The 12,494-nt window shown below is 36.7% G+C and overlaps 1 long non-coding RNA gene across 3 annotated transcripts in view; it reads right to left on the bottom strand.

The window, feature by feature from the left end:
* Nucleotides 1–12,494, bottom strand: part of LOC108582389 — a 39,820-nt gene that overhangs the window by 16,736 nt on the left and 10,590 nt on the right. Inside the window, exon 2 of one of the 3 annotated variants that reach the window (XR_002517575.2) lies at nt 10,314–10,516. The exons of 1 other annotated variant lie outside the window; for it this stretch is intronic. This is a non-coding gene — a long non-coding RNA (uncharacterized LOC108582389). Of the gene's footprint in view, nt 1–10,313; nt 11,990–12,494 lie in introns of those variants that run through there. One more of the 3 variants, XR_002517574.2, reaches the window with a different exon arrangement.

The following is a 12,494-nucleotide window of genomic DNA, read 5'->3' as shown; positions in this document are numbered from 1 at the left end:
CTGTGACTGTGATGTGAGTCGCATGGCACGTAGTTGCAACTTCCGGGTCTGAGATTATGGATTAACTCTCTTTCTCATTGTTCTTAAATGACTAGAAGAAACTAGAGGCCAGACCTTCTACCCTTCTAATCACTGACCTTTGTTATATTAATAGTTAATATATTAACTGTCTCCTGTATTGTCCTGTCTAACTTAGATCAGATAGCTCAGAAGATCTCATGACTGTTATATCTTCAGTGTGGAATGTTAAAGATACCTTTCCTGAAAGAAAAGACTATCTCAACCAATTCTATCCTAAACTCATTGTAACCACACAGTAAACCTTATATAGAAAGATGGTGACATTTTCTTAAGCTTCCCTAAACCTTGTCTATATAAATGACCCCAAACCTTTATATTTCAAAACATTAATTTCCATTCTTTGAAATCTGTGCTTCCCAAGTGCATGTCCTCAAGCTTTGTACTCAAATAAACTCTATATCTAATCATATTTTCTGAATTTCTGTAGGATATGCTCAAGATCACACATTTAGTTAACGGCTAGAAGCTAAGCCCCCGATGCCTGATCTGTGTGTGCACTCCATCCTTTACCCAGTCTTCACACCTAGCTGATTCCACTCTACCCCTTATAGCTTTAAATTTCAGGATTTCACTTGTTGCTAAAGTTTTTCTAAATAATTATATTTTTAAAATAAAATTAACCCTTTTTAGTCTGAGTTATCCTAATACTTGATTAATAGTATGCCTATTCTAATTTTTTCTAGTTTAAGAGCCAAAGTCAGAGTAAAATGAGGTAATACAAAAGTTTTGCTTTAATTTTTAGGAGGAAAAAAGACTTTCACTTATTCATTCATTCAACAAGCATGAATCTATAGTGACATTTCACTGTGAATAAAGCTTAAGCCTCAGGGACCCACGCTTGCCCAACCCTATAAATGCCCTATAAGTAAGTTTGCTTTTTTTCTTTTTTTTTCTTTTTTTTTTTTTTAATTCAGACCCATGAAAGTGTTTGAGCTTCAGGCCACACAAAACCAGAATCTAACTGTGAAAAAAAAAAGTATCAAGCTCATACCCTGGATGCCTTTGAAGGCATAGCTTCAAAAAGAACTAATCAGGGTAACCTAATTTTTATTTCTTGTTTTGATCACTCACTATGTTTGATTGCTCACAGCAAGGGATTGAATTCATTCACTCAGGCAACAAATGTTTATTAAGAGACTTCTATGTGTCAGGTACTATTCAAAGGTTTGGGGACATCACATTGACAAAGTATTCGCCCTCACAGAGCATAGTCCAGCAGAATCAACCATATGTATGTTCATTTTGAGTTAATCTCCTAAAGTGTACTTTTTAATAAGGTGAAGTAATGTTGCTCTGCATAATAGCATTGTTGGGTCGATTTATTGTTAGATGAGCAACCAAACATTAAGGTATTGATTAATGGATTTATGTTGCCTTGGATAGTAGTCTCTAGAAAAATGGCATAGGAAATGTCTGTTTATGGTATTGTCATGTTCAATTATACTAACTACCTCAATGTAAAACATAAGCATCCTTACAAAATGTACAGCTAAAGAGGGTAAGTCAATATGATGAGTGACAAAGTCAAAATGTGTCAATATTTTCCATGAAATGTAGGTGGGTACTTATGTAAAATTATTCCATTATTGACACCATTATACCACATATCATACTGTGCTGACCAGAGTCAAGAATAATATGTTAGTATTCTGTGTTCAATCACTATGATGGTTTGTCAAATTATGTCAGCTTTAATACTTAAAACATTTCTTTCTTGTAAAGTTAAAGGAAGTGCTGACAGCTCTGTTAGAATATCATTTATTAAAATCAAATCTCCAAACATCTGAAAGTCAATTAATATAATATGCTACATTAGTAGAATGAAGGAGAAATGCTACCTGATCATTTTGATCCAGAAGAAGCATTTGATAAAATCTAACATGATTTTATGATTAAAAATTAAAACACTCAACAAACTAGGAATAGAAGGGAGCTTCCTCAGCCTGATGAGACCATCTATGAAATATGCACAGCCAGTATCGTACTTAATGGTGGAAGATTGAATGCCTTCCCCCTGAGATCAGGAATAAGACAGCTCTTACCACTTTGATTCAATGTCGTACTTGAGGTTCTAACCAGTGCAATTAGAAAATGAAAATAAAAAAGCATCTTGATTACAAAGGAAGAATTAAACTCTCTATTTGCAAATGACAGGATCTTGAACATAGGAAATCCTAAGGAATCCCCCAAAAGCTATTAGAATGAATAAACAGGTTCAGCAAGTTTGTAGGATATAATATAATATAATATATAAACATCAATTGTATTTCTATATGCCAGCAATGGAAAATTGAAAAATGAAATTAGGAAAGCAATTCCATTTATAACTTTGAAAATAATAAATTAGTTAAGATTAAATTTAACAAAAGAGTACCCCATAAATATGTGCAAATAGTACATATTCATTTAAAAATTTTTTCGAGAGGTAAAAAACATATACTCTGAAAAGTTACAAAACATTTTTGGAAGAAATTAAAGAGGACCTAAATAAATATAAGTAATTTGCATGTTTGTGGATTGAAAGGCTTAATATTAAGATGGCAATTCTCTCCAAATTGATCTACCAGTTCAACACAATTTCTATCAGAATCCCAGCTGGCCATCTCACAGGCTACCCACTTTAACAAGCTGGCTCTATAATTCATGGGTAAATGCAAGAGACCCAGAATAGCCAAAATAATATTGAAAAAGAACAATGCTAGAGGACTCACATTTCACTATTTTTCCACAACATCCGAAGATATACTAGATTAATTTATTGTCAGTATCATTTCTTTGTCACTAAATAAAATTTCTTCTTCATTAAGTGCCATTTTTTCATCACTAAAAACAAGAGAAATGTATATTTTTAAAAGATGAATTTAATGGGATATGAATTATATCTCAATTAAATTATTTTATTAATAGAAACCCCAATGCTCCAAATTCTTTTTAGTTTCTCAAATAATTTAACTATGCCCTCTCACAATTTCTAACAATAGCATAATCTCCAAACTGTTTTTCAACTCTAGCACCATAAGCTGACAACTGAGGTGCAAATATTTCTCTAATTTTTATTATTTCATTTCTCATCTCTTCTGAACAATTGGGTAATTCTCTCTGATGTTTATTTGATGAAAAGTAGTAAATATAAGGTTATTGAGAAAACATTTATTTTATATTTTTATGGCATTAATTATAAGGGATTTAATATGGTTACTTAAATAGTGCCAAATTAAAATATCCAGAGTTTAAAAAAATTATAGTTAAAACTCCAGACTTTCTCTCTAACATTACACTAGCACAACTATGTAAAGTCCAGTAAGGTTTTTATGTCAATATATTTCATTGAAATCATTTTTTCTCAAGCACCACCAACAAAATACTTTTGTAGAACTTTTATATGTCAGCATCCCAAGACTAAAAAACAAAAGAGCAATTTTCAACTCTCTCTTCAAAGTATTGAATTTTTCATTTAAAGAAAATGATTCTTTGTTTATATAGAGCAGATGAAGCTTTGTCAATAATAATTGAAATTTTACTGTCTTATGTTTTCCAAAAGAAGCATTCTCTTTTCAGTACATATCTTCTTAACAAGTCAGAACTACGCATATAGATTACAGTGTGTCCTGTCTCAGTCCATTCAAGCTGCTATAACAAAAATACCATAAACGGGGTGGATTTTAAACAATAGAAATTTTTTTTCATACAGTTCTGCAGGCTGAAAAGTCCAAGATCAAGGTGTCAACAGATTCAGTGTCTGGTGAGGGCTCACTCTCTGCTTCATGTGGCAACTTCTTTCTGTATCCTCACATAGTGGAAGAGGCAAATAAGCTACCTAGGACTTATTTTATAAAAGCACTAATCCCATTATGAGGGCTCCATCCTCATAACCTGATCACCCCCTAAAGACTCAATCTCTTAATACTATTGCATTGGGAATTACATTTCAATATGTATGTTTTGAGGGACACAAACATTCAGACCATAGCATATCCATATTAACATTATTATTTTTCTGAAGTTTTATTAAATATTCATGCCTAAAACTGACCATAATTTTTCTGGACTTTCACATAATTTCATTTAGTTTTTCAAGAATTTCATTTTTAAAATTTTTAAGCATTTTTATTGTTTTGTCCATTCTTGGTGGTTTTTTCTTTTTTTTTAAATTATACTTTAAGTTCTAGGGTACATGTGCATAACGTGCAGGTTTGTTACATATGTATACTTGTGCCATGTTGCTGTGCTACACCCATCAACTCGTCAGCACCCATCAACTCATCATTTATATCAGGTATAACTCCCAATGCAATCCCTTCCCCCTCCCCCCTCCACATGATAGGCCCCGGTGTGTGATGTTCCCCTTCCCAAGTCCAAGTGATCTCATTGTTCAGTTCCCACCTATGAGCAGAATATGCCAGCTTCAGGTTCTTACAGTTTGCCTAGAATGATGGTTTCCAAGCTGCATCCATGTCCTAAAAGGACACAACCTATCCTTTTTATGGCTGTATAGTATTCCATGGTGTATATGCCACATTTTCTTAATCCAGTCTACTAATACATTTGGGTTGACCTCCAAGTCTTACATTGTGGACAGTGCCTGCAATAAATATACGCAAGTGGCATCTATTCCTTTATAGCAGTAAGGATTTGTAACCCTTTGGGTATATACCCAGTAATGGGATGGCTGGCCTAAGTATGGTACTTCTAGATCCTTGAGGAATTCATACTGTTTTCTGCTAATGGTTGAATCTAGTTTTACAATCTCACCAAGGCATAAAAGCTCCTATTTCCACATCCTCTCCAGCACCTGTTGTTTCCTTTTTGACTTTTACATTGCTATTCTAATCTGTGTGAGATGGTATCTCATTGTGGTTTCTGATTTGCATTTCTGATGGCCAAAGTGGGATGATGAGCATTTTTCATGTGGCTCCTGCTGGCTGGTATGAATGTCCTCTTCTTTTGAGAAATGTCTGTTCATATCCTTTGCCTACTTTTTGATGGGGTTGTTTGTTTCTTTTTCTCTTTGTAAATTTGTCTGAGTTCTTTTGTAGGTTCGGACATTAGCCCCTTTGTCTGATGAGAGATTGCAAAATTTTTCTCCCCATTCTGTAGGCGCTCTGTCTACTCTGATGGTAGTTTCTTTTGCTGTGCAGAAGCTCTTTAGTTTTAGTCGGGAGATCCCATTTGTCAATTTTGGCTTTTGTTGGCTGTTGTTTCTTTGTGTTTTAGATGGCTGTGAAGTCCTTGGCTTCCTGTGCTTCTATCCTAGTTCGGTATTACCTAGGTTTCTTCTAGGGTTTTATGGTATTAGGTCTAACACTTAAGCTCCCAATCCATCTTGAATTAATTTCATATAAGGAGGCAAGGAAAAATAGGACCAGCTCTAGCTCTCACTTTTATGGCTAGCCAATTTTCCCAGAAGCACTCATTTTATTAAATAGGGAATACTCTCCTAATTTCTTTTGGTTTCCTCTCTGGTTTCCACAAGATCAGATGGCTGTAGATGTGTGAAAAATTATTTCTTGAGGACTCTGTTCTGTTCCATTGGTCTATATCTCTGTTTTGCACCAGTACCTGCTGGCTTACTGGTAGCCTTGTGAAAGGGCCTCTGGCTTTCAGCAGTGATGCCTCAGCTTTGTTCTTTGACTGTGAATTGCCTGCACGCGCCCTTTTTTTTTGTCTCATATGGTCCAGAAGCAGTTTTTCCAATTCCAGAAGAACCTACTGGTAGCTTCTGATGGGATGGCATTGAATCTATAAACACACTGGGCAGTATGGCCATTTATATTGATTCTTCCTATCCACAAGTATATGTCTTCCATTTGTTTAAGTATCCCCTTTTATTTCACTGAGTGGTTTGTAGTTCCTGAAGAGTCCCTTTACATCCCTTGTGGGCTGGACTTCTAGGTAGGCATTTGATTCCCTTCACAAACGGCTCAGTTCACCCAAGGACGGGTGGCCTCTGTTTGTCTGTTACTGGGTATATGCAAGAATGCTTGTGGATTTCGGTAATAATGATTCTCTTGTAGGGACCAGGACTTTGCTGAAGCTAATGTATTTCAGCATACATCTTTTAAGCTGAGACAATGGGGTTTCTAAATATACAATCATGTCATCTGTGGACAATTTGACTTCTTTCCTTTCCAACTGAATACCTTCTTTTTGATTTCTTTCTCTTGCCTTGATTGTCTTAGCCAGGTCTCCAGTCACCAGTGCTTGATTAGGGAGGGTGAGAGAGGGAAATCCCTGCCCCAGCTAGTTTCAAAGGAATTTTTCCAGTTTTGGGCCAACATTCCAGTGGATATTACGTGCCTATTATGCAATAGCTCTGATGCATATTTTGAGGTAATGCCTCCACCAACACTGGAATTGAATTGAGCTGCTTTTAGGCATGAAGGGGCCATTGAATTTTAGTTTAAAGTTTCTTCTGCACCCATTGAGTAATCATGTGGTTCTCGGTCTTGGTTCTGTTTTATATGCTGGATTTTGAGGTTTATTGATTTGCTGGACTGCTTAACTCAGGTCTCCTGTATCCCAGGGATGAAGCTTCCACTTGACTGGATGTTTTTACGGGCTGCTGGACTCCAGTTTGCTGTATATTGAGTGGGATTTTTGCAATGATGCCTACCGTGGATATTGGTCTGTAACCTCTTTTTTTGTTGTGGTGGGTCTCTGCCAGGTCTTTGCATTGGATGATGTTGGTTCTTAAGTAAAATGAGTTAGGAGGATTCCTCTTTTCTATTGATTTGAGTTAGTTTCTGTGTAGTTGAATGGTACCAGCTCCCTCCCTCAAATTCTCTGTAGAATTCAGCTGTGAACTGCATCCTATTCTTGACTTTTTCAGTTGGTGGCTATTAATTATTGCCTAAATTGAGCCTGCTATTGGTCTTATATTCAGGATCTCTTCCTGCCTAACTGTAGAGTGGCGTCCATGTGAAAATTCTATCCATTTTTTCTAGTTCATTTCCAAGGAGGCTTTTAGTATTCCCAGATGAGTGAGTTTGTATTCTGTATGCATCCCTTTATCATTTTTTTATTGTAAGGTCTATTTGATTCTTCTCTCTCTTTTCTTCTTTTATTATCTTGCTATGGGTCTATCAATCTTTTGCTTGATCTTTTAAAACCAACCCCTGGATCACTGATCTTTGGAGGGTTTTGTGTGGCCCCATCTCCTCCAGTTCTGCCTGATCTTAGTTATTTCTCGCCTCTGCTAGCTGAATGTGGCTGTTCTTGCTCTAGTTCTTTTAATTCTGTAGGATTATTAGGAGGCCAATCTTAGATGCTCTGCTTCTCTCTCTGTGCATTTGTGCCAGTAAATTTCTTTAAAATGTGTGTCCCAGAGATTCTGATAACGCCGGGCAAATTTTGTTCTCTCATTAGTTCTTGTAAGAACATCTTTATTTCCTGCCTCATTTCTTGTTGTAAAAATTCAGTAGCCATTCATAGAGCAGGCTATTCAGCTCTCCATGTAGTTGATGGCCTTTGATTCTCACATTTCTTAGTCCTGAGTCTCAGCTGGATTTGCACCAGGTCCTGAGAGACAGTTTGTTATAATTCTGTTCTTTTACATTTTAGTTGAGGGAGTGCTTTTACTCCCAATTGCTATATGGCCACTAATTTTGGAATATGCATGTGGGTGCTGAGGAAGAATGTATATTCCCAGTTGATCAAAAGTGAGTTCTGTAGATGTCTATTAGTCCTGCTTTGCTGTAAAAGATGAGCCTGAATTCTGAGCATCTCCCAGCACCTCTCTATTCCTGCTTGATCTGCTCCACATTGATAGTAAGTGCTGGGGTTCCCATATTTTATGGGAGTCTAAGTCTCTTTGTGGGCCCCAGACCTGCCATGAATCTGTGCTCCCCGTACTGGGTGTATATATTTAGGATAGCTCCTTCCTGCTGAATTGATCCCTTTACCATTATGTAATGACTCTCTTTGTCTCCTTTTGATCTTTGATGGTTTAAAGTCTGTTTCGACCAGAGATTCGTGCATTGCAACCCTGCTTTTTTTTTTTGTTCTGTATTTGCTCAGATCTCCTCCCATCCCTATTCTTTGGAGTCATGTACGTCTCTGCATGTGATGGGTCTCCTGGAATGCAGACTGATGGGTCTTGGACTCTTTATCCAGCTCTGCCAGTCTGTGTCTTTTAATTGGAGCATTTAGGTCCATTTACATTTACATACACATTGTTATGTGAACTTGATCCTGCCACAGGATTAACTGGTTACTTGCCTTAGTTGATGCAGTTTCTTCCTAGCCCGGCGGTCTCTTACATTTTGGGCATGTTTTGCAATGTATTGGTACCGCTGTTCTCTGTTTAGTGCTTTCTTCTAGGGTCTCTTGTAAGGCAGGCCTGGTGGTGATAAAATCTCTAAGCATTTGCTTATCTGTAAAGGATTTTATTTCTCCTCTACTCTATGAAACTTAGCTCTATTGGATATGAAATTTGGGTTGAAAATTCTTTCTTTAAGATTGGGTTGGAACATTGGCCCCCTCTCTCTCTTCCAGTATTTGTAGGAGTTTCTAAGGAGAGGATCTGCTGTTAGTCTGACAGGGGAACCTGACCTTTCTCTCTCTGGCTGCCCCAGATTTTTCCTTCATTTCCAACTTCAAGTGAATCTGGCACCATGCACCCTTGGAGTTGCCCTTCCCCAAGGGAGACCCAGGGCGTTTCTGTATTTCCTGGACCCCAGCCTGCAAGGCCTGCCCTACTAGGGTTGTGGTTCCCTCCTGGATAACATCCTTGAATAGGCGTTTTCCCACTTGGTTCCAGGACATTTTTACCCTCTACTCTCTTTGTAGGCAATCTCTAATCAGATTTAGGATTTGGTCTTTTACATAACTGCATATACTTGGCATGTCGTTCTATTTCTTTTTCTTTCTTTTTCTTTAGGATTTCTCTTTCGCTTCTATTTCATTCTATCATTTGATCCTCAATCGCTGAGTACTCTTTCTTCCAGTTGATCGAAGCCGGTTACTGAAGCTGTGCATTTGTCACGTGATTTCCCGCGGCTTCGCGATTTTCATCCCTGTCCATTCATTTCATGGCCTTCTCTGCATTACCATTCGGTTATCAATTCTTCCACTCTTTTTTCGCAGATTTTTAGTTTCTTTTAATTGGGTACTGAATTCCTCCAGCTCTAGAAATTTTGATGGGATCAGAAGCCTTCTTCTCTCATCCTCACAAAGTCATTCTCTGTCCAGCTTTGAACCGTTGCTGGCGATGAGCTGCGTTCCTCAGTTGATAATGCAGAAATCATCTGTCTTCTGTGTCGCTCGCGCTGGGAGCTGGAGACTGGAGCTGTTCCTATTCGGCCATCTTGCTCCCCTGTTCTTCTCTTGGTGGTTTTAAAAAAATGATTGTGTCTCCTTTGTTTAAACCAAGAGATTTAATAGATCCTTATTCCTAATCAAATAAAATATTTAAGCATTTAACATTTCTACCTTTTAATAATATAATTTTGATATAATTTCTTCTCTGTGTTACCACAGACCCAAACAATTCTTATTCATTGTATTTAACAGAAGTGTTGAGAAACATATCCAGAGTTTATTGTTCCTTCATCCTGGGTGTTTGTATTCAGTATCTTATTATAAGTCCTTATTTTTAAACAATATAACATACACTTACACAAGATTTACAACACAGTAACTATGAAAGACAAATAAAAACCAAACTATTCAGATTCAATAGGAACTATAATTCCATGGTGAAGATAAACTGGTGATTCTCCCAAAATACAGAGTTTTATAAAGAATACACAATGTATCTGCATTGTTTACTAGACATTGGCCAACCAGTCATAGAGCTACAAATATTTCTTAGATGTTTTGACAGGTGGCCCGTGTATCAGGGGTTGTTGAGACATCCTACAATATTTCACTTCAACTAATAAATTTACTCTAAAGTTTATATTATAAATCAACTTAGCTGCTTATCATGTTACTATGATATAATATGCCAAGTGGTATAGAAGGATTTCAGTATTTTAGCAAACAACCTGTCCACTAACTATCAGCTCTACATCTACATGGGCCTATCCTTGTAGGGGCAAGAGAATTATCTTTAATAAAGGACGACCTCTATTGCAGTCTGATATGTTCTATGTTTATAGAAAACTAATAAAACATGAAGTATTTAAGAAAAAGCAGTGATTATTTCCTAATACTTTTGCTATGGACTTTAGCCAAGAGAACACTGGAGGCCCATTGGCCCACCCTATGGATTACATATAAGGTAGACTCACCACTGGTTATTGAGAGAAGTGGAGTGATCTATGGGAGAACATCAGCAGAGAAGACTCATCCTCTCCATCCCACTCATGAAAGAGAGACACACATTAATTCCCAGATAGTTCCCAGTAGCAAGAAACATACTCCAAAGGAAATAAGAGAATCTTTCCACACTGAGACACATGCATAATTATGTCCATTACATCATTATTTATAACTGGAAAACAAAATAGGGTGATAGGGGAATTGCTAAATAAGTTATGATTCGTATGTGAGATAAAATGCTATGCAGCCTTTTAAAAAAAAAAAAAGTAGTCTTTCAGTAAATGTAGTAGTACTGTATAATACATATTTTTCCCACTCACCTCATTAAAGTGCCTCCAAATCAACAATAAGACAAAATCATACAGTAAAGGAAATTCCATACACAATTAACCCAAGAAATGGCTTTATTTGTAACTAACAGTGAGGAAAAATTTTTGCAAAGTACAATGATATTTGGACAAATTGAAAGAATTTTTTTAAAAGTAATAAAGTTCCAGAGGTCAATAATATTCCCTCAAAATAAGTGATAAGACAAGAGAAATCTAATTTCTTGCTTACAACAACAAAAAGTGAAGATATTGACTAATAGAGGAGTACAGGCTATACCTTGGAGCCTCACTTTCTCATCATGGATTGGCAGGGCTACAGGGGTCACAATGTGGGCACAACATATTATTTTCTCAGACCTGGACTTCTATTCACAAGCAGTGAGTTGAAAAATGTCTTCTACATTCAAGCCCACCTGAAACCTCAGAACATGATCTACTCCAAATTTAGAAATCATCCTAGATTTAGAGTAGGCTCTAAATCCAATGACTGGTGTCTTTATAAGAAGAGAATAGAGAGAGAGAGAGACGCATATAAGAAAGCCCTATGAAGAAGACGGCAGAGACTGCAGTGATGCAGCCACAAATCCAGGAATGCCAAGAATTTCTGGGAGCCGCTAGAAACTAGAAAGAGACAATGAAGGATTCTGCCCTGGAGCCTTAACCATGCCTGATTTCAGATTCCTCCAGAACCGTGAGGGAATAAATTTCTGTTGTTGGATGCCACCAAGTTTGTGGTCATTTGCTGAGGCAGCCCAAAGAAACTAATATACCAATTGAAAAACCAGAGTATGATGGAGAGAGGGGAGAGTATTAAGCATATTTATAGTGGTGACCAAAGTGGACTGAATAGAAATAAACACCAAATTATGAAACACAAAGCATCTGCGATCTATTAGCCTTCATTATGAGCCACGCTGTGAGCTCGCCTAGATGTACTTTCTCACTGAAGTTAGAGGAGGCTAAAAGTTAAGGTGAGATCTGGTTTATGCAGAGGATCTATAGGTTTTATGCTATCTGTGGTTTTAAGCTGATTTTAAGCTGACAGCTATTTCAAATCACTCCGCCTCATTCCTTACCTCCCATTCCTCTCCAAACTTCATGAGCTAAGTGCAGGCATGTAGAGAACTTACCACAGTAAAAGATGAGTGAGTAAAGGACACAATATGGATTCTACCGTATAGATACACATAGAACGTGACAGGAGTTGAAAGAAACATCACATGCAGAGGGCAGATAAATAATATACAGAAGAAGAATTACTTTAGGAAACAGAAAAAGTGTATCAGGCAAATACTTCAGCAAAGTATTTTCTCCCAAAGAAATAAAAGTGACAAGGGCTTTTTCTAAGTAGATAAAAGAAATAAAGCTAAGATAATGAATGAAAGATAAAACTGGAGAAATGAGATAGTAGGAGAAAAAAGCATGAGTTAGAAGAGTTGAAAAAAAGAAATTGAATAAAAGAAAAAAATAGAAACAGTAGAAATAAAACTACCATTAGCAACAGCAAGAAGTAGAATAAAACCTATTTTCAAAAGGAGTTAGAATAGTGAAGAAGCTTTCTTTGAAAATCCCGTGAAAAAAAAATGAAATGAAATACAAGAAGATGAAAATGAGGGAGGAGATGCTACAGAGGATGGAAAGGTGATATGTGTATAATTGTAATTATTCCCAAAGAAGGTGATACAACTAGAAACAGAAAAATCACGTTTTTTAACCGGAAATAAAGTAAAGATTCAGAGAGAAAGGGCATACCTTATTTGAGAAAAAGTAGAGAGAGGTATAAATAGCTATAGCTATAGATCTTCAGTGAGACTTGCCATT

Source organism: Papio anubis, chromosome 13 (assembly GCF_008728515.1).
Source record: "Papio anubis isolate 15944 chromosome 13, Panubis1.0, whole genome shotgun sequence".
Classification (NCBI taxonomy): Eukaryota; Metazoa; Chordata; class Mammalia; order Primates; family Cercopithecidae; genus Papio; species Papio anubis.
The sequence above is the reverse complement of the archived record's forward strand: the minus strand, read 5'-3'. Positions and strand labels throughout refer to the sequence as shown.